The sequence below is a fragment of the Tenrec ecaudatus genome, chromosome X (assembly GCF_050624435.1).
Source record: "Tenrec ecaudatus isolate mTenEca1 chromosome X, mTenEca1.hap1, whole genome shotgun sequence".
In the NCBI taxonomy this organism is placed as follows: domain Eukaryota; kingdom Metazoa; phylum Chordata; class Mammalia; order Afrosoricida; family Tenrecidae; genus Tenrec; species Tenrec ecaudatus.
Window position 1 is genome coordinate 6,542,222 of NC_134548.1, and position 23,256 is coordinate 6,565,477.

Consider the following 23,256-nt stretch of genomic DNA (forward strand, 5'->3'; position numbering starts at 1 on the left):
TAGAAGCATATCACCAGGTCTTTCTTTCTGCTCCATCTTAGTCTGGAAGTTCTGCTGAACCCTACTTAGCATCCTAACAACACACAGCCTACAGTGACAGTGCACTGGCTGGACTCCAACTTGAGTCCCCAGCATGAAAGATGGTGGGAGGGGGGGGAACTCTACCACCGAACCATCCTTGAACACAGCAGACTCAAACATTGCTGAGTAAACAATCAACAACTAAATTGCATCTTTGGTCCTCCCGAATAAACTTCAAATAATTTTACTATGAAATTTTATCTCCATGTGCATGTGGACAAAACAACATTAGTTGTAACTATTTTGAATATTGGATGACCACATGACTACCTACAAAGTGGAACTCAAGAGCATGTTTGTAGCATCTAGCACATGAACAGAGGTGCCTGTGACAGAGGTACCTTTCAGAAGGGTCACTCATAAAGCAATGTAGGAGGAGAGGTGATAGGCATTCAGCCAGGTGAGTTGAGGGGCCCCAACTTCCACTGAAGTTTTTCTACTTAAGAATCTAAATAGAAATTTTTTTAATGATAATGGCAACATATGTAGATATTCTTGATGCAACAGATGTATGGAATGTTATAAGAACTGTAAGGGCCCCCAATAAAATGACTTTTTTTAAAAAGAAAAGAACAAAAAAGAATCTAAATTACTCACAGTCTCACTAGAGAGGCCAACTCCAGCATGAAACATTTGATGTTAAACTTTTAGGTTTTTCGGCATTGTGGGTTATTCTGCATGACTAAAAGCAACTGACATGACTACCAAAAGGCATTCTGACTAGTGAGCATCTTTGAAGCATCAACTATGTGTGGATGGAAAACACAGTATCTGTGCGCTGGGTTCTAAGATAACTTAGCATTAAAGATCTGTGCTCTTTTTCCTTTCATAGAGCCATTTGAAGGATGGGCCATTCCCAGTATTTTCAGCCATGGTCTTTGTTATAGGACACCGCCTAGAGATGGGATTGTTGTACTCTCCCTTTGAAGAAAACAAGTGAAGGAATCATTTAGCTCAATCTCTAAGAGGATATGAAGGAAGGCTGGCGTATTGGTGCTAAGTAGGCTTCCATAGCCAGGGCCTTCGCCACGAGCACAGTTTGCATGCATTGGTTCTGCTCTGTTCCCTTTTCATGATCCCATTGTTTGCACACAGATGCAGTGACTGAAAAGACCAGGGTCAGAACACTGGAGTCATCCCAGTGACATCTTTCATTTTCAAAACTTGCACATGTCTTTTGCAACTCAATGGACTATGTCGTTTGATTCTGTTGCTGAAGAGCACTTCCATGGATGTTGATGACTGATCCAAGTAGAAGAAAATGATTGGATGAGTATACCGTGGATCGTCAAAAGGCAACCCAATCCGACTCTGGCGAAATACAACCAGACTGCGCCTCAGAAATGAGGATCACGAGGTTTCCAATTTTGACGCGTCATCAGGAAAGTCCCAATTGCTAGAAAAAGATGTCCTGTTTGGTCAAGCAGGGGGGCTCATGTAAACCAGGGAACTCCTCTCTGACATGAACTGGTCCAATAGCCGCAATGATGGACCCAGGCAGTGCTTCTTTCTATTCCTTGGAGTTGACCAAAGACGGACAACAGACGTCCACTTTGAAGAAGTGCTGGAGACTCTATCACTAGCTATAACCTTTAGGATGACTTCAACACGGCTTTCTTTTCCATCAGCCATACATAATGCTTCCTTGTCTTTTGCAATAGGAAGCGGAAATGGCGATGGTTATGAGTGTTTTCCTTCAATATTTTTTTACATACTTATAGCAATAGGATTTTGGTTTTCATTAGGATTTTGTCCTCTTAAAATATGTCTTCAGGACATGTCTAAAATGACTAACATGCTTCTGACCCAAGAGGAAACACAAAACCAGACAGGGTAAAACCTCATCTTCCAAACAAATTTTAACTTTGTGTTTAATTTGTTCAAGCATTTTACGTAGAATTTGTCTCCAGGCAAGCCAGTTAAAAAACCAGTTCTGAAATAATGAGTATTAAAACATTCTCCTGCCATCATGGAATGATTTAGTAGCACTAATACATAATTTTCAGCAATATTATATGTACAAAATTTCAGACTGGTCTAGTCTCAGAAATATTCTTCAGAAAGGTTCTTTGAAGGTATACGAGGGTCCACTGTGAACTAAATGGAAAGAGTGATGGAAAACAAATGTCCCAATAATTGGTCTTGACATGCTCTCTGTTCTTTTCATGAGATTGAGAGTGAAACCTGTGAACCGCGGAACTTGTCTAGGGTAGGATCCTCTTAGAGAAGGACAACGCAACTACTTGCCACCAATAAACAAACAAACAAAAAGAAACCCAAATTGACTGTCATCAAGTCAATGCCACCTCATAGTACCACTATAGGACAGGGTGGAACTGCCCCTGTGGGTTTCTGAGATTTTTAACTGTTTATCGGAGTTCTCCCGAGAAGTGGTTTCGAGCTGCTGACCTTGTGGTTAGCAGCGCAACTCGTAACCACAATACCACCAGGGTTCCTTTATCACCAATTTCAAAACACAAACAAACTCAGTGCCATGGAGTTGGTGCCAACTCATAGTGACCTCATAGGACAGGATATAACTTTTCCTGTGAGTTTCTGAGACTGTAATTCTTTTCCCGAGTAGAACCACAGACTTGTTGCCTTCAAGTCAATGCTGACTCACAGGAACCCCCTGTGGGGTTCTGAGATTTTAACTGTTGATGGGAATAGAAAGCCCAGACTTTCTTCTGAGGAGGTGCTTGCTTGCTGGTGGTTTCCAACTGCCGACCATTCAGATTGTAGCCCAACTCATAACCACTAAGCCACCGGAGTAAAAAGCCCTATCTTTCTCCCGAGGAGCGGCTGATGGTTTCAAACTGCTGACCTGGCAGTTAGCAGCCTAACCTGTAACCACTAAGCCACCAGGGCTCTTTTGCCACTAATAAACTCAGAAACTAAATCCACCAGCATTGAGTCAATGCTGACTCATAAGCAGTCTACCCTGTCCTATAGGGTTGCTTTGAGATGAGTTACCACTAATAGCATTAAAAAAGTGTTTAGACTGTGTCCTGTCAAAGGCAGAAAACTTGTGAAACCTGGAAACACATGGCAGTCCCATTGATTTCCAGCTCTCACGATTTTATAGTGTTAACAAGAATCCAAGGCCTTCCCAAGTCCACATGCCTCCGAAGGAAGTCTAAATAATTCGGAGTGATTTTTAATAAAATCATTATTACCCCAGCATCCCCAAAATCATTTTAGCTAGCACCCTCTCCCTTAGACACCCCCCCCCCCACACAAAAGGTGATGTGTTTTTTAGGATTTGCCCATGATAGTGGCAGCTTTGAAGTTCCTATGCTTCTAAATATTGGGCCATCATGCTCAAAGAAGGGGTGACAGTAGCCAGCATTTCCTCAAGGCTTTCTCAACACCACGTACTATATATGCAACATAGATTAGCCTCTCAGACAAAGATCTGGGGGTACAGGTAGCAAAAGAAACCCAGTTCAGAGAATTAAGTACTAAGGTAAGCCAGTCAGCAAGTGACAGAGAAGAGACTGGGAAGCAGGTCTCTGCAGTGCACATGTGTGCTCTGTGTCACTCTGCAGCCCTTTACAGGGAGTAGTTGGGTAGTGATGGTGGTTGGGGCCAACTATAGGTTGTGAACATGAAGGAAGCTCTTCTTTTCATTTCCCTTAGCTGGGATGGGTAGCAACACACACACACACACACACGCACACACACACGCACTCATGCACAGTCATACACATGGGTTTGATTTGGGTTTATTTATTGAGGAACAATATGCATTGTGTGCACAATTCTGTGTGCATGTCCGAAAGAAATAAAAGAGACAATACTTAGACTTGCTAGAAGATCGCTCACCTCGTATTTTCAACTTATTAATTGAAAGTAATGTGAGCAGTAACTTCTCTTCTTTACTCCCTCAACCCCCTTGTGTGTGACATGTGCAATGTTGGATTCTCTTTCTTAAACACTAGCCTGTAATTGTTGCACTGACCACATGGATCTCCAGGCTCTCCACTGGATTCATTTCCTCCCCACACCCTTTAGGTGGCGGGGATCCTTGCCCCCTGTCCCTAATGGATTCCCTTATCTTTTCCTCTCTTCCATCGTGTATCAATGCAATCTCGGCCCCAGAGAGCATAAGAAACAAATAGATGTTAAGTGGAAAGAACTTGCTACAATCTCACATTCCCACCTTCACTCTTTTTGGTCTCTAAAAGTTTCCCCATTGGCCCTGGTCTGAATTCATGGCCAAACTCCTGGGTCGCTCACAATCCTCATGTGAGCATCTTCCAGTATCCTTCCCTTAGGGACTCCAAGGATGTTACCTGCCTCTACTCAATTCGAGGCCACGTGGAAGAGGCCTATTTTATGGACTTCCTGTTACAGAAGCCTGTAGGCATAAAGATGTCCCTCTAGGTCTTTGTAATCACTGAGCTTGAGCTAAGGAGACCTATTTTACTAGTCATTAGACCTCATGTCAACCCTTCTTGACTCTGCGATCATAACTGACGGCTGCCCTTTTTCCCACAGGTAGTAGGAACCTGTGTTTTGTGGCTCTCATTTTCTCCAGCAGTCCCTCAGCTTCATGTCCTTAGTCACCATGACAGATAAAATTGTCCACCAAGAAAGCCTGGAAGGAGCCAGTCTATTAGCACTAAAGTGATAGTACTCAGCCTAGAAGGCAAGCTGAATGGCCACCAGATCATCAGGCAAGAAAAATAGGCAAAGAAGGAGACATCGAACCATCACAGGGAAAACTAAGTCCGGCAAAGACACAAAAGCTATGGTCCGTGAACAAAACCCAGCAGCTGACCAGGTCCTATTCACTGACAAGAAACGTCCAGTTTCTTTCCATGCAATGTGCTAACATGAACCTCAGATCATTACAGTCCCAAATGGCAATGCCTTTCACAGCAAGCCAAGGTCTTTTAGTTTAATGTCATCCTTTGAAAAGCTTGGGAAAGGAGAAAATCTTATCTTTCTACTTTTTGTGTACCTCAAGGACCAATTATCTATTCAACAAGTATAAAGAGTGATCTTTTCAGGGAAACACTAACAAATCCTTTAAAAAAATAGTAGATTCCAGTGATTCACGTCACCAAGGAACAGATCGTCTTAAGTAACACATGGGCAGTAAAAGCAAGCAGATGTTTGCAGTGTAAGCAAAGCACTAATGGAGGTGCTATGGCAGCGTACCAAAGTCAAGTTTGCCATTTCAGAGGTGCCCACTAGGGATTTTAATACAGCTGCATAGTCAATTGCTGGTAGGCATTTCCCACAAAGTGAACACCATTCCCTACTACTGCTAACATTGACTAATCAGTATTCACATGCTGCATCAAACCCATCTTCTGAAATGGGCATTGAAATGTATGATCAACCTTGAGACCCAAACTTGTTATGAAAGCAAGTTTCTTGGGTTCCTCAATCACAAACGTGAGTTCTCATCAGTCAAACTCACAGTGAAAATAAATGAGCAAGACCAAACCCACCAGAGACTAGATTGGGAATTCCACGTGCGACCCTGAACCTGGCGGATCCCAGAGGAAAGCTTGATCCCAGAGTACTTTGGGAAAGCCTGACAGTGGGCACAGGTTGTGCCCTCCCTCTTCCTCTTCGGAAATTCAAAGTATTCTGTCCATAGGAAGGCTGATTCAATCAATAACTGTTGCGACTTGGGATGGTATTTGAGTTTGGGGTTTGGCCCCCTCATTTGCTTCACCTTTACAGGCATGTGCCCTGAAGCCTCGTTCTCCCGCTATTCTTTGCTGTCTTTTTTCTTTTTGTTTCTAGTATTTGTTAACGCTTTGTGGAGCGCTGCTTTATGCTGTCTGCTTGTTTGGTGGGCTCTTGCTTATAGGTGGGAGAGGGAGACTAGACTGAGAGAGGAGATTCGTTTTGGGTTCCCGTAAAAAGGGACAGTCTCAGAAACCCACTGGGGCGGTTCTACTTTGTCCTAGAGTGCCAACAGAAGTCGGAATTGACTCAATGGCAGTGAGTTTAGGGTTTTGAGAGCCCTCCCTGAGCCACAGACATCTCTGACTTATTCCTCCAAGTTCCTCTGTCCACATCTAACATCTTCTGCATTGCTTGCTCCCTTTGTTTTCCGATGTTTAAGTGGAAAGCCATAGAGGTCAGAGAAAGGAACATTATGACATTTTCTCTTTTCAAATCTTTCATCACTACTCTGGGTATGAGGGGGGAGGATAAATATAACTAAAGCCTACCTTCCTTACTATAGAGGAACTTTCAAATGGACACAACTCACATTGGGTTGACTACAAGTAATAGACAGAGACATGTCCCTATGAGTTGGAAGCAACTGACATCAACTAACAGCAACATGAATCTAGGAGATTATTTCTACATGTTAATGTTTGTGCAAATAGTTCCATTTTGTCTACTAAAATGACTATCAATGATAAAGCAGTACACTATGTATCTACAAATATATCTATGCCTATGACCTGCATGGTCAGCTGGTTGAACCCACCAGGGCCTCCACTCGAGAATGATAAGCTCTCTCCTCCAGTGAAGACGTACCAACCCAGAAACCCCATAGAGCAGTTCTACTTTGTCCTATAGGGCCAATATGCATTGGAATTGACTTGATGGTAGTGAGTTTGGTTGCTGTGTTTGGGTGCCACTATAAAAACCCTGAAAATGTGGTGACTTAAGTGAGGTAATTCATGTTACCATCAAGAGAAATCTATTTTGGTATACACCAAATATACATGCTTCATTCAAATGATTCTTATCATATTTAAAGGGATTTTTAAAAGTTCATGGAACATGCAATGAAAAGATCATGGAATTTTCCCATGAACTTCTTGAAGTCTCCTCACATGAAAATTTAAACATAACATAAGAAGGCTGGTCAATAGCACTAATTGTATATAACAAGGGCTTGTACACACACACAAACACCTATTAATTTAACCACGAAAACCAGACAGGTCATTATATACCAACTTTTGTATAATCTAAAACTCATACATATATATTAATGAATACTACCTAAATAGAAGTCAGAATAAGCAGAGAAACAAATAAATCAAAAGGACAATCTATATAAAACAAGCTATGGCAGAGATAAAGCAGGCCAGAGTTGAAAAACTAATTTATGATCTGCAGTCTATTGGCCATGGCTGTTCTCCGAGTCCATTCCTTCTGAGCAGGATAAACAGACCAAAAGCCCAATGGTGGGCAAAACTTGCATCTTAATCTCAGTCAGAGATTTATTCCAGGGGCCTAGAAACAGAGGTTCTCACCCAGTTTTAATTCATTGCAATGTTGGCTTTGGCTGCAAGTCTCACTCTGGATCCTTTGACCAGGTCCCTTCGTGATCATCAAGCTATCAGCAGTGGTTTTATCAGTAGGTCACTGTGTTCACAGACACAGCAAACTCGCCTCTGGCTTGACACTCTCCCACTCAGCTTCCTTCGGGTGTCTCGGACTCCTAACGCATCTCAACCTGGAGCAACGACCAGTGCTCATGCCAGTCGGAAGGTTCCCTGGGCTGCTACTGCTTCCACCTCAGCAAAGCCCGAGCTTCACTGGTCTTGATGAGATGCAAATGGCAGTCCTTCTGAGAAATAGCATTCCGCTTCCAAACCGCCTTTTGAAACTGGCCCACTGTGCCAGCAGTTTGGACCGGCCAGCCATGCATGGTAAGCTAGCTGTGGTGTCTCCTTCCACCAGGATGACAGCCTCCGGAAACCTTGCGGGGCGGGCCTACTCTTCACAGAGAGTGGTTATACTTCGACTGGACAGCATGCGACAACGCCCATTGCCTTGAAATGTCTCCGCCCACAAATGGAGCCCATGAGAAACCATGATGAAGGTAGGAAAGGCAGGAGACCAGGAAGTGCTTCCAAACATGCCCGAGATGTTGAGTTTAGATGACAGTTCCCATTCCCGCCCCTCCCCCACCCCCACCCCAACCTGGGTGAATACAGTCAAATCTCCAATACCCCGACTGAGAAGCACAGGCACCCAAGTGATCAGAAATAGAGTCCCTACACACCTGTCAAAGTCTTGCCCTCAAACATGATCAAACAGCAACGGTGCTGTCAATTCAGTTCCAATTCACAGAGATCCTGAGGGATGGGGTCGCAAGGCCCCTGAGGGTGGCCAAGGCTGCCATCTTTCCAGAAGCAGGCTGCCTCACCTATCTCCCGAGGAGGAGGTAGATTCAAGGTGCCGACCTTGGGGTAGCAGCCAAGTGCTTAACTCCAGTGCCACCAGGACGCCAAACATTACCCAAGTACACTCACTCCAAGGAATGCTTCCAATGTCCTCCCACATGCCTGCCTGCCTGCCTGCCTGCCTTCTCTCTCTCTCTCTCTCTCTCTCTCTCTCTCTCTCTCTATATATATATATATATATATATATATATATATATATATATATATATATATATATATATATATATATATATATATATAAGAAGTGCTTATTGCAGATAACTTCATGAAAAACTAGTTGAGCTGGGCTCTGCGGAGAACAATCTTATTCATTGAGTGAACGCTACGTGTGGTTTGACCCACCTATCCCTCCAACTGGCTGTGGGACAGTGGCGGGGCAGAGTCAGAATGCTCCCTTCCCATGTGCGAAACTTGCATCTGATTCCCATCAGGGTACCTCCTGTGTCTGCAGAGGCTTGCATGCTGCTATGAACACATTTTCCCCGAGCTTCAAGACCACAATGGACTCAGAGGTAAGCCCTGGTGATCTGCTTCCCCAAACCAACCACTAGTAAGTGTCCGAAGAGCCACCATGGCCCTGTCTGCACATTGAGGGCATGGCAAAGGCCAGGGCAGCATTTCATTCCATTGTGCGGCAGTTGCCATGAATCCGGGGGCAGCTCCATCCAAATGAACAACAACTGGACACAAACCATATTCAGAGAAGTTAAGTTCAAGCCTAAAACACAGACTCGACAACACACACCTCGAAAAGGGTGAAGGAATTGTAATGAGGCCAAGGAAGGGGAGTGTGGGTAGAGACTTGGCCCCGGACAATGCCAGGACACCTGCAGAGGGAAGCCAATACTTGGATTCCACAGGACTTAACCCCAGCCTTGCCCTCACCTGTACATTCCAAGGCGCCCCTAGCCCGCCTATGGCTCAGCCTCCATAGCCTAATGGCTCTTTTTCATGAGAAAATATCTGAGAGTCAGAAAGGAATTTGCTGAGGTCACTTAAGGGCAACGGAATTACACATGCTGTATAAAATGCTCTCACTAAGTTGACGCGAGAACAGCAGAGTGGGAAAACCCTCGCCCAAATCCTACAGGGAGGCTGAGGTTAGAGAGCTCGCTCATCTGTTCCTGTAAATTCTCTGGTTACAGTTTCCTAAATCCCATAGTCCTCTTACAAGAGATAAGGGGCTGTAGCTGAGAAAAGTAATGTAGTGTGTTCCTGTATGGGAGCCCAGTAAGCCAGACCGGTGGGTGGGGTGGGGTAGGGGGGTGGGGGGTGAGGTGGAGGGAGCACGGGAAGTTGGAATGAAATAGAAGGAATTCACTAGACAAGTGAGGTTAATAGCTGCCCTGTGCATTATCAACGAGGAGAAAACCTCACTTAGGTAAACTTACACAGTGTTGACACTCCAGCTGTCAAGGCGCTCACACAGCACCCTGCCCCGTCCAGGAAGTCATTGAAAATAGCTCTTCTCCCTCTACGCTTCGTTGTGGGGACATTTGTCAGGCAATAATCGTCATGCAGGAGCTCTGGTGGCACAGCGGTTAAGTGCTCAGCTATGAACCTAAAGATCAGGAGCTCCCCCCCCCCCCAATTCCGGAGCTCCAAAGAATAACACAGCCAGTCATCGGCCCCTGCCAAGATGCTAGCTTATGAGATGCCCCCACCAATTAGTGCTACTGCATATTATCGGGTTGCTGTCAGCCGACATCCATTTGGTGGCACCCCACAACATCAACAAGAGTCCTTCATAGTTTGTAGGACATTCAATCATCTACACGAAGTGATTTTCCTTTGTACAGACCCCATTCAATTCCCCCAACAGCTATGTCAAGTGTCTACCAATGGCCTCATTTTTAAAGATGGGAGAACTGCGGCTCAGAGAAATTTAGCATCAGGTTGTTAGAGAATTGGGGAACTAGGACTTGAACCCATATCAAGTGTTCGAGCCCCACAGTACATACATTGTCCACTACATCAGTCCACAAATGATAAGGATTCTTCTCTCTTCCCCCAAACCAGCTCGGCTTTCATGGTTCATGTTGTCATCCCTAAATGTCATCACTGTGTCTCTACTCCTGTGAAGGGCTTTGTCCCTCCCATTCCCCAGGCCCCATTCCTCACCCATTCCTGAAGTACTTTCTGAAATGAGTGTATGTGGAATCGATCCATTTTCTTCATCGTGTCCACCACAATATTAGCACCAGTTGTCATCATCTTTCCGCTCACTTTCATTGAGATACCCGACATTCCACTTTTGGGGAAATTTCCAATGTGGTCTTTCTAGAAGATAAGTACCACTCTTTGCTGAGAACATCGCAGAGCCTGGCTGTTTCTTCCACCCCCAACCCCCTCCCCCAGACTCACACCCTCACCTATGAGCTCACACTGAAGCATTATTTTCTCTGGGGAACTCTCTCAGCCTCTCCTCCCTGATTAGCACTTTAAGCTCCTGTCTTCTATTTTGCGCGCAATCATCTCCCATGCTAGAGTGTGACCAGTCTCGAGAGTTGTTCCTCTGTAGCTTCAGTACACAGCATGCAGTCTGGATCAGCACGCGCCCAGGCTAAATACTGGTGAATGTGAATGAATGCTGGTCTTCTTTCTTCTCCCCATTCCCTGATGAGGAGTCCAAATGATAAGACACCTGACTGAAGTAAAATGGCTGACCCAACGTCCGGTATCCAACTCTTAACTTCCTGGAACTCTACATAGATCCAAGCCTGTAACTAAGGAATGTTTGCCTGAAGTTAGTTAGTCAAAACAGAAGGCACCTGCATGTTCTCCTCGAGTTTTCATGCACATTGTTGTCACAGGCCATTGTCTAAGAGGTTCTTCGGAAATGGGCATGGGCACTTCCAATTTGGGGTATTGGATGTAATTAAGTGAAATGTTTTACACAAGGTCTGACTTGAACTCCATTTTGTCCTAGACTCTGCTTCTGTCTCCGAGAAGGTGACCCATCATTGTTGGTGAGCAAACAAAGACAAATGGTTGGAAGTAGATGAACTTGAATGCAGAAAAGTGCTTATACAAAGCCACTGCCCAGGCATGTCCTTATTGGCTTACTGATAATAGTTATTAAGAATAACTTACATCAGTTATCCAATAAAAACACCTTTCTAAAGATAATTTTTACATGATTGCAACAATACGCCAAGAGAGAACAGATTGAAATTCAAGCCAGATTTAGAAGAGGAAAGGAGACAAAGGATTTTAGGGTTGATGTCTGAAGGAACTTGGCTGAAAACAGAGAATACCAGAAAGATGTTTGTTTGCTTGTGTGTTATTGACTATGCAAAAGCATTTAACTCTGTGGACCATAACAAACTATGGCTAACACTGGGAAGAATGGGAATTCCAGAACATTTCATTGGGCCCATCCAGAACCTGTACCTATACCAAGAGGCAATCGTTTGAACAGAACAAGGGGATATTGCATGATTCAAAATCAGGATTATATCTTGTCACTGCACCTATTTAATTTGTATGCTGGGTAAATCACCCAGGAATCCAGACAATATGAGGAAGAAAGAAGACTCATTAACAACCTATGATATGCACACCCTTGTTTCTTGAAAGTGAAGGATATTTGAAGCACTTACTGATGCAGTTCAAAGACCACAGTCCTCGTTTATGAATTACACTTCAACTTCAAGAAAAGAAAAATACTCACCATCTGACTACATAATGATAAATGTAGAAAACTCTATAATCATCTCCCAGGGAGTAGCAATCAAGAAATTAAATGACCTATTGCACTGGGCGAATATGCTGCAAAATAGCTCTTTCAAATATTCCAAAGGAAAGATATCACCTTGAAGATTAAGGTGCACCTGACCCAAGCCACAGTAACTTCAATGGCCTTAGATGCATGTGAAAGTTGGGCATTGAATATGGACGACCAAAGAAGTATCAATGCCTTTGAGTTGTGGTGCCGGGGATGAAATTGAAAGTACCACGGAGTGACAGAAGGACCAACGAGTTTGTCTTGGAAGAAGCACGGTCAGAGTGCAACTTAGAGGCCAGGATGGGAAGAGCCCATCTTGCATACTTTGGACACGTTGTCCTGGAGAAGGGCATCATGCTTGGTCCAGTGGAGGGACAGTGATAAAGAGGAAGGCTCTCAAAGTAGATGAACTGACACAGTGGCTGCCAGCCTCGGCTCAGGCACAGGAACAGCTGTGAGGTTGGCGCAAGACCAGGCGGCGCTTCATTGTGTTGGGCACAGGGCCATTCTGGGGGTAGGAACTGACCCGATGGCACCTATTCACCACAACAAAGGGCAGCCCGAAAACCAAACCGATCGGTTCTGGAGGAAGTACAGCTAGAGTGCTCCTGAGACAAAAGGATGGAGAGATTTCATCTCACATACATTGGACACATTATCAGGAGGGACCGGTCCCTGGAGAAGGACATCATGCTTGGTAAAATATAGGGCCAGTGGCGCAGGGTGGGAAGGAAAACCCTCAATGAGATGGATCGACATCGTAGCTATAAAAATGGGTTCGAGACTAACAACTGTGAGAATAAAGCAGGACAGGGCAGTGTTTCGTTCCGGTGTCCGTAGGGTCGCTCTGAGTCCAATGGAGTCCAGAACACCTGAAAAGAGCTGTCAATCAGAGTTTTTTTTTTTTTTTTACTATTTATTCCTATGATTCCTCCTTCCAGGTATATTGCTTCATTTTACCAGAGTTGCAGGGTCCTTTTCGCAAAAGAAACCTCATTCCTGCACCCTCACCCCTCTTTCATTCCCACCCCCATCATCTCGGGGTCTTGCTCTTTTCCTTACTCAGTCTGCATGGGAAAGAAATCCGGGCCACGTGGTGAACAGACAACTCCAGGAGTTACTCGATCTTGCATCATTTGATTTCCAGGGCACGGCATGGGTGTCCGCAAAGATCACAGAATCCTCTTGCTGGGATTTGAGGCGCCACAGTGGCCTAGTCTATGCTCTCCTTTCATACCTCGATCCCCAGCTGATCCTGGGATGTGTCTCCCACTTGTTGTGAGCCAGGCTGCGATCAAGACATAATGGTCACTGCTGGCCTGTGAGGCCACTTGTTGCCAGTTCATTGGGGCTTTACATATTCGTTGACATAAGCCTCACTCCACAGAAGGAAAAAATGCACAAACCAAACAAAGCTGCTCAAAGACATAGGAAGAGGAAGGATTTCCCTCAGGCCCCAGGGAAATGCTCTGAGGGCTCCTGTGGGACCAGCAGAAGGGTATCTGGATAGAGCCCCAAGAAGCCCGAGGAGCCCGCCCGGCGTGCTGGTTCTTAACCCATTTGTGTCCAGGTGTTCAAGAGTCCACGTGCCGAGGAGCATAGCAACACAGTGTACGTCACAGGAGCGGTGAATACTACTTCCTCTTAGAGAGCCATTTGAGGGAGGAATACAGCCCTGCTGGTTACCTTCTGGAAGAAACTCAGAGCTAGCCGGAAGCGCTATTTCTGTATGTTTGTAATGCTGTGTTATAGGACAGAGCATGGCAGCATGTTCCCGTGGCTCATTGTCAGTAACACTCAGCTGCAAAGTCATTTGGCAACGGTTGAATCTTAATGCATTTATCTTACCTGCGTTTTCCTTTTTATGTGTGCAAAGGAATAATGTGTGATTTCCAAAAAATTTGACTAAATGAAATGAGGTGAATTATTTTAATAAATGTCACCTAAATCATCTAAATGATAGGAAAGCATTCCCCCCCCCCCTTCTTAGTGTTGTGTCTGCACCTGACCCAAGCCATGGTATTTTCTTTTTTTTAAATCATTTTATTGGGGGCTCGTATAACTCTTATCACAGTCCATACATCCATCCATTGCATGTCAAGCACATTAGTACATATGTTGCCCTCATCATTCTTAAAACATTAGCTTTGTATTTGAGCCCTTGGTATCAGCTCCTCATTTCCCCCTCCCTCTCTACTCCCTCCTCCCCCATGAACCAAAAAAAGAAAAAGAAATTATAAAGTCATGGTATTTTCAATGGCCTCATATGCCTTTGAAAGCTGGACATTGAAGAAGGAAGACTGAAGAAGACTTGATACTTTGGAATTGTGGGTCTGGAGAAGAATACTGAAAATACCCAGAACTGCTAAAAGGACAAGCAAATCTGTCTTGGAAGAAGTGTGGATGCAAAGACTTCATTTTACGTACTCTGGACATGTGGCCAGGCGCGAGCAGGCCCTGAAGAAGGACATCGTGTTTGGTAGAGTAGAGGGGCAGCAAAAAAGAGGAAGGCCCTCAACGAGATGAATGGACACCGTGGCTCATCTAACAATGGGCTCAGGCATAGGGACCGTGGTGAGGATGACACAGGACTGGGCAGTGGTTCATTCTGTTGTGCAGTGGGTTGCTTACTATGGATCAGGCGGACAAGATAACATCTAACAACAACAACAACAAACGTTGTATATTACAGTAGATGGCATCTGAAGGTCGATGAAAATAAGCAAGAAGTAGACTTGGTATGTATTTCGGTCAAGCCACATTGTCCCCACCTCAAGTCCAGAACACACAGTTTCCATTTGCCTCGTCCAGAGGATGTCAGCCCACAGGACACGTGTCCTACACATCGCCGGGCCAGCTTAGGGGGAATGTTAACTTCAGCAAAGGTGCACAGGGGTGGATGCTGCGTGGGACTCTTGGGGGCATGGAACACTGACAGAGGGCCACGCTCAAGGCTCTCCAAAAACCACTGCTAGGAAGGGAACGTCCTACTTTCAAAGAAATGTTCTACTTGTTAACAAGTGGCTTTACCGATGACTTTTCTAACCCATGCCCTCATTTCATTGCTGCAGGAAGCACTTTCCAGCTGTCCAATGCCTAAGTCTGAGGTAAACTTTTTTTTAAGTGTTGCTCATAATGTATTTTATGTTTGGAAAAATACCTTAGAAAGTGTAAACTGGAGCTTGAGAGAACATTGGTTATGGATACAGAAGTGGAAGCCTTCAGAACACAGGCATCCTCCGCCCCCCAAAAACCTACAGGGGACAATCAAGTAACGCAAAACAGCACCGAGGACTGGGAGAAGGCATTAGAAAGTAGGTCATGCTTTGCCGACAGACAGATTTTTCAATCAACAACTGGGCAAAATTAAATACAAACTGGATTCAATGCACAGGCCACCCGTGTGTCTGCTTCTCCTCCTTCACCCTGTGAATTGTGTACTCGAAGACACCTAGTCCGCCCCCACACATTTCGGAGCCAGCTAATATTTATTGACTGGCCTTGTGCCCAACATTGCGCCAAGTGCTTTCCCATAACAGACTCTTTCTCATCCTCATCAGTGCCCAATGAGGTGTGGATTGACGTCCCCATGGATAGATGAGGAACTGGAATCCCCAAGAAGTCCAAGCTGCTGTGGCCAAACCCCACCACCCACTGCTTTGGAAGAAATCAGTGAAACTGCAGGGCATTTGTTTGCTCACTTGAAGCCAAGGCTATCAGTTGAAGTAAACTCGTTATTTGTTCTCTAGGAGTTTATATACTGTTTTGTTCCCCAAGGCAATGTCTGATGAGTGTGTCAGTGCGGATCTAAATAACTGCACAATTAGATACTCAGGGGGGAACATAATTTTGGTTTAAGTAACCAAGGCCCCTGTCACGGAACAATACCTATAAATAATGCAGCATTTCCTGGCTCGAGCTCTTTGCCTGAAATTCCAGTTCCATCACGTGTTAAAACTCAGACTGTCAAATTGAGGGGGTTCTGCTTAATTTCATCTCTGTCTCAAGTTTAGACAAGTGAAGAGCAAGTCACAAGAGTGTGTGGTACATATACAGGACAGTGAGGAAGATTCCACATGGAAGGGCCAGGCGCATCGAAGAACGCTCTAGTTCACAAAGCATGGCTCTCACTTGCTAGTTTTTTTTTTATAAAACAAAACAAAACAAGATTAACTGAGTTCTTGGCATGAACACGAGGGTACTTGAAGAAGTTTGTGGGAAAAAGAAACAGAATTGGAAGATAATAACAATTTTCTCCCATGAACATTTTGAAATCCCCTCCTAGCATACAACACTCAATTTCTCTGCAACGTTCATTCACACAAGATTCCCTTACATGCGATTACAAGAGATTATCTTTTTAATGGAAATGTACCTTTTTACATTTAACTAGGAGTCTTCATACCGTCTATGACCAGCTAACCTCTTTTTCCAACGAGAAAAAATATTTTGAATTGGTTTCGTTGCTGCCCTAGAGACTCAAAATTTCCTACTGGTGCAAACCTATTAATTGGTGGTCCCTAATTCTAAGCACTCTTGGAATGTTATCAGGAGGGACTGGTCCCTGGAGAAGGACATTATGTTTAGTAAAATAAAGCCAGTGACAAAGAGGAAGACCCTCAATGTGATGGATTGACCCCATGCCTGCAACAGTGCGCTCATATATAGCAATGATTGGGAAACCACTGCACAACCAGGCAGTGTTTGGTTGAGTCAGGACCGACTTGATGACAATTCTGTCTTTGAAAAAATGCCAACTGCTCTTGTCTGCTTCGTGCCACATAGGAATTGTTACTAACATTTGTACCTTAATATTCTTTAGTGGTTATAGATAGCAATACAAACTCTCAAGGTACCCAGGACTTTTGAAATACCCCTGACAACTTAAAAGAGTGATTTTGCAAATGACATGAACACACTATAAGGAGACACCATCTGCCTTTATAGCAGCTCCCTGTCATGGACACATACTTTCATGGGTATCTGTGTGGCATCCTCAGACGTGAACATCAGCAGGTCAATCAGAAAAGGGACAGCTTGACCTGTTTGTTACCTGCCCATGGATGTTTGGCACTCACCAGTTGGGAAACTCTGTTTTAAAGAATGTGCCTCAGGCTGGAGCAGTAGGCAACACTAAGATAAACAGAGGGTCAGCGAAAAAGAGGGAGGCCGTCAAGCAGTGGACTGACACAATGGCTGCAAGGATGGGCTCAAACAGAAATGAGGACACAGCACCCAGGCAGTGTTGTGATTTGTTCTTTTGTGCATGGCGTCGTAACTGACTTGATAGCACCTAACAATCACTACCACCACCACCCATTGGATGATCAGAAAAGAGAGAGAGAGAGAGAGAGAGAGAGAGAGAGCAAGTATGTTCGTAAGAAGCCACACTCCCATGCTGTAAGCCATTCAGGTAATGAGATTTCTCTCTGTAGAAATGTATGAAGACTTGGCTTTACTTAATCAGCTTCTTTTATATATCCCTCACTCTCCTGAGTACTTAGAGAAGGACTTCAAAAGGCACTCAATAAATAGTTGTTGAATGAATGTAACAGGAATTAATCACGTACAATGTTTTTGAAGAGGGACTGGATGTCAAAGGGTACCCAGGGAATGTTCACTGGGGAGGGGAATGCTGTAGATGTACTTGGTAAAAGGTCCAAAGAAAAGAGTTCAAATTTAACAAATAACCTTTGAAGCCAGCTTCTTTCCTAACATTGCCCCTGGAGCAGGCCATCCAAGGAGGGGCTGAATCCAAGCCCAACAAATGCTGACATCAATGTGCGAAAGGGACAGCTAAGCGGTGAGAAGACTTTAAACCCACTGCGCATCTGCCAGTTGCTTGTCCTGTGGTGGCTTGTGTGTTGCGGGAAGCTGGGCCACTAGTATTTTAAATACCAGCAGAACCACTCATGGTGGGCAGGTTTTAGCGAAACTTCCAGACGAAGAGGGAAGACTTGGAGATCCACTTCCAAACATTAGCCAGTGAAAGCCCTATGGATCACAATAGCAGGCAGTGGGGCTGTGAGCGCTCTAGGACTGAGCAGGATTTTGTTGTGTGTTACATTGCGTCCCCATGAGTCAGAGCCAGATCCATGGCCATCCACACCACTCTTAACAAATGCCAACCACGATCCCTGAGGAAGCACTTTTGCCATCAGCTTTCCAGGAGGTTTTTAAAGACAGACCAACACACACGCGCGCACACACATACAACAATTCATGATATAATATCTCTTTAACTTCTTTGCTATGAGTTAATATGAATGAGAAAAGACTTGAAGGTAGATTTACTGTTTGTTTGTCCCTCCCGCCACACACATACACACACACACTCGATTTCTTGGTAGAAGAAATAAGATAAACCAAATGACACACAGAGGGCCTTGATCCTCCCATGGATACATGAAGGACAATTTTATACATTGTGCCTCAAGAGGACGCTGGACCCTGTGGAATGGCATTTTAACTTGGTGGATCTATATTCTGGGGTTGAGTTGCTCAAACAGTTTTACTTTTAAGAAATTCTCACAGACAGAAAGTGATCCTAACCACAAATATTCCCGGAGTACTAAAGAAGTCATGTGATCCAAAGACAACCTTGGAGGCAAGTGCCCAGTTTTGGCACTGCCTGATAGCCCAGGTACCAAGAGGGATCAAGAGCTGGAAAAGTCTGCACTCCTCATTCTCTGTGCATCCTGTTCCATCCCTTGGGAAGCTCTGTCTTAAGGAATGTTCTTTGGGAAAATTGGCCAAAATACGAGCTATTAAGGAAGTTTGTAGCATATCACACTGTACATAGCACATACTATGATTTTCTCTCTCTCTCTCTCTCTCTCTCTCTCTCTCTCTCTCTCTCTCTGTGTGTGTGTGTGTGTGTGTGTGTGTGTATTTCCCCACTCTCCCTCACGAACCCTTGATAATCTATAAATTATTATTTTTTCATGTCTTACACTGACTGATGTCTCCCTTCACCCAATTTCCTGTTGCCCATCCCTCTGGGAGAGGGTTATATGTAGAAAACTGTGATTGGTTCCCCCTTTCTCCCCCCACCTTCCCTTTACCTTCCTGGCACTATCGATATTGGTCCTGATGGGTTTATCTGTCCTGGATTCCCTGTGTTGCGAGCTCTTATCTGTAGCCGTGCACATGCTCTGGTCTAGCCGGATTTGTAAGGTAGAATTGGGGTCATTATAGTGGGCGGGGAGAGGGGGGGAGGAAGCATTAAAGAACTAGAGGAAAAACATAGTTGTATGTTTTGTTGGTGCTATACTGCACCCTGACTGGCTCGTCTCCTCCCTGAGACCCTTCTGTACAGGGATGTCCAACTGTTTACAGATGGGCTTTGGGTCTCTACTCTGCACTCCTCATTCACATTGGTCTGATGTTTTACTCTGGGTATTTTGATGCCTGATACCTGATCCCTTCTACACCTCGTGATCACACAGGCTGGTGTGCTTTTTCCATGTGGGTTTTGTTTCTTCTCAGTTAGATGGCCACTTGTTTATCTTCAAGCCTTTAAGACCCCAGATGCTATATCTTTTGATAGCCTGGTACCATCAGTTTTCTTTACCACATTTGCTTATGCACCCATTTTGTCTCAGCAATCATGTGGGAAAGTGAGCATCATGGAATGCCAGGTTATTAGAACAAAGTGTTCTCGTGTTGAGGGAGGACTTGAGTAGAGGCCCAACAACATGCTGCTTTTAGGAAGCTATAAAAACATGCTATTAGCACATTACAGCTCCCTTTTTTTTATTCCCAAATTTTCCAGGCTCCTTGAGTCGGGGTATCTCCCTGGTCTTAGAAGCGCAACTGAAATGTTAGATCTGCCATGAAAACACAGTAGCAGTGGCAGGAAAGGGTTCAAGGTCACTACTACAGCCTCGTGAATTCCTTCCATTGGGGAATGAGATGCTGTCCATCTGCCAGAAAGAATCTTCCTGGAACTCGAGGAACCCCGAAGCAATCCAGATAATCATTGATATCATGACCGTCTCCACACCTCCTTGCCTGTGAGCTGCCAAGGAACCAGAGGTGAGTGGCTTCAGAAGTCAGACTCCCAGTTACCACCAGGACGGGTCTTTTAAATGTTAAGATCCCAAACCCTATGGCAAACCCCCACCCTCTCTGTCCCAAGAGAGGAGTCTATCTTTCTGGTTATATATTCCCTGGGCTATTAATGGCATTAGTGTATAATAACTTGGTACATATCAACTCACAGGGAAAGCGGTGGACGTGCTGGTTCAGCTGGCTCAAGGCCACCAAACCAACAGGGTGAAGCAACCAGTATTAAACATCTGTTATTAACCGTATATTTGAAAATAGCATTGTGTGTCTCCTGGGTTACCAATGCCCATTCAAAGCAATACCCAACCCAGGCTGCTGTTTGCCTGCCTAGCACCTGGGTGATAACAAGCTTTCAAACATTTACACTGTCCCTTCTGTGTGGCTGCTGCTGCACCTCAGCGTTTTATTGAGTAAAACATGTATTGTAACTCCCACACTGCTCTTCTTGTCTGGGTTCGCCTCGGAGGTGAGCAGGTTTCATTACAACCATGCTACTGGGCGGCACCTACCAGCACCAACAACCACCATTGGGAATAGTTACGCTTCTGGTTTTTTTGGGGTTTTTTTAAATGCTACTGTCTATATATCTGTGTATGTCTGTTACTATCTATGTAACTTTTTTCTGTGCATGCATTCAATCTATGTTATTTTCCATTTACCGATCTATTTCTCGATTTATGTGTGCTGCTCCTGAGCTTTTCTTCCTTATGTGTGCCTGTGTGTACTCTGTGTGTGTGTCTCTCTCTATTTTCCTCTCACCCCTCTCTCTATCCTGACCCCTGTCCCCTGATTCTCCTGGTCAGCATCAAGGTAGGCTCCTTTGGGTGGTAAAACAATTTTTTCTTGCAATTCTTCTCTGATAATAGTAACCTTATACAGTCTTTGTCTTCATAGGATTATGTTATGCATTTTAGTCAGGGACTACAAATAAAACTGGCCATAATAGCTTTTGTCTAGTTCTTAATCCCTCTAGTGAGTCAACTGAAAATTTCACCAAAAAAAGGTCATTTGCCACATTGTTGCCAGGATTTTAACCGGTTAAACTCACAGCCATCAAGTCACTTGGCTCACATGACCCTACACAGACTTCGCAGAGACGAAAATTTCAGGGAGCAGACAGCCTCTTCTTTCTTCCGAGGAGAGGCTGGTGGTTTCAAACTACCAGCCTTTTGGTTAGCAACTCAGTGCTATTTAAATTTAGTTTTAAAAAACCTGGAAATCAAAACTCTGCCTTGGGATCCAACCTGCTCACCAAAACTTTGGGATGAAGTTGATGTGTTTGTCAGATGCCACCAATTCGGCAGCTTCACAAAGTTCAAGTGGATATGGAATGAAAAAATATAATGCAATTTTTCCATGAGCTTTCTGACACCCCTTTCTATTTCTCCGATTCAAACACAATGACCCTCACTGATAATAACAAACAGCACATTACCATGAAGCAATTAAAATAAATTAAAGTGCCTGCTTCCAATCACTGTGCTCGGCTTTTCTATAGCTGTACCTCTGCCCCGACTCAGCCTACTCGCCTATTAGCATTGCCTGTTCCCCTTCTCACGCCGCGGGCAAGCCTGGTCGCCTCTCGGCCCTAACATGGTGCAATTACATTCAGATCGCGAGTTGGGTACATTGAGAAAATTCAGTGAACTCGCCATTCACGCGCCCGCGCTGCCTTCCACAGGAAGCCTTTAAGTTCGGTCCCCGCCACTTGTTACAATGCTCCCGGGAGCTTCTCTGCCCCGGACGAGAACAAAGAGCACAGCTCTGAGTGTCTCCCAGGTGTCCCTCCTTACAGGCGCACTCAAGCACGCACCCCGGCTGCGGTGGGAAGGAAGCGCTAGGGTCGGGACTGCATTTCACTCTCCCACAGATTCCTGGACCGGCGCTTCCGGATCCCCACTTGGGATGGACGGTAGCTTCCTTGGGGGCGCTGCCTTTCCTGCAGAGCCCCCAAGCTGCGTGCCCTGCTGCGCGCCTGGCGCGGGCAGCCACACTCCGAAAGTTTGCTCGCTGCAGGGCGAGGGTGCCCAGGGCAGGCCGCCCAGGTGTCTGGGTGTGCGCGGAGCCTGGGGTCGGGCAGGAAGGAGCTGGGGAGGCAGGGTGCTGAGCGCCGCCTGGGCCCCAGCTTCCTGGGGGAGCCAAGGCTGAGGAAGGAGAGCAAGTGGAGGGAGACACATCTGGAGGACTCACCGGCTCTTCCATGTTTCCCAGCTGGCGGGGTCTGCTCTTTGGCTTCCGCGGGTCAGGGCGAACCTGTTGGCAGAGCTGGGCGCTGGGAGCGGGCTGGCGCGGCGGGGCTGGCCTCTGGCTCAGCGGAGTGGCTGGGGCGTTTGTGAAGCAGCGCTCTGTCCAGCTCCGAATCACCCCCACCCCCAGGGTGTGGGCTTACATGCCTCACAGCGCAAAAATCCGCCAAACTCAGGTCAGCCAAACGGGTTTCCTTATATAGGTAAACACGAATTGCATTCCCGGTGAAAGAAGTTAACTAGGAATCCCGCTTAACCTGGTTAACTCTAGACACGCCAGAAAGGTTCAGCTGGCAAAAGGTTTGGAGACCAATCAGAGGGATTCGGGCCATTGAATCAAAATCACCTGGCTCTTCCCGCCTGCACCACTGGCCCTTCTAGGGCACCCAGGAGTCAAGGCCAGTATTTTCTTGGAGGGGCTGTGGCCTTCTATTATCTGAAGGCCATTTAGGAGGCCACACCCAAGCAGAAGGGGTTATCAGTGGTCCTTCAGGCTTTGAAAAACCAGAGGAACTGCTCTCAAAACGCTGTTTCGAAAGAAGGGCATGCTACATGTGATTGGGAGAGGGACGCGAAGAAACCGCGATGGAAGTGGGTTGCCGTGCCTGATTGGAGCATCGGAAGCGCGAGCTCCCCACCTTGTCGAGGTCGGCAGCAGAAGGGGCTAGCAGGTCAGCCCCACTGCCCTCCCTTGCAATTCAGCAATTGGGAGTGTGGTTTGGGATGGGTAAAATGAGAGATGCTGTCGTCCAGTCTGCGCATAACGCTTGGAAGGCCGCATGGTGATTTCAGGAAGAAATATAGGACTTGTACGTTTGCATCAGTCAACTGAAATTAATACATCAATATAAGCACTCTATGCTAGCCTGAAATCTACGTCCCATATATACTGAGTTTTTGTGTATGTGTGTTTATGTCGCTATTGTCATTGGGTGCCATTGAGTCAGTTCAGACT

At 45.4% G+C, this 23,256-nt stretch overlaps 1 protein-coding gene across 2 annotated transcripts in view; it reads right to left on the reverse strand.

Moving 5' to 3' along the window:
- The window catches only part of MID1 (midline 1), a 388,602-nt gene extending 366,159 nt beyond the window's left edge, over positions 1–22,443 (reverse strand). For both annotated transcript variants that reach the window (XM_075539462.1, XM_075539463.1), the window contains exon 1: positions 22,246–22,443. The gene's annotated coding sequence lies outside the window, so the exon portion shown is untranslated. The remainder of the gene's footprint in view (positions 1–22,245) is intronic.
- Between the last annotated feature and the right edge of the window lie 813 nt (positions 22,444–23,256).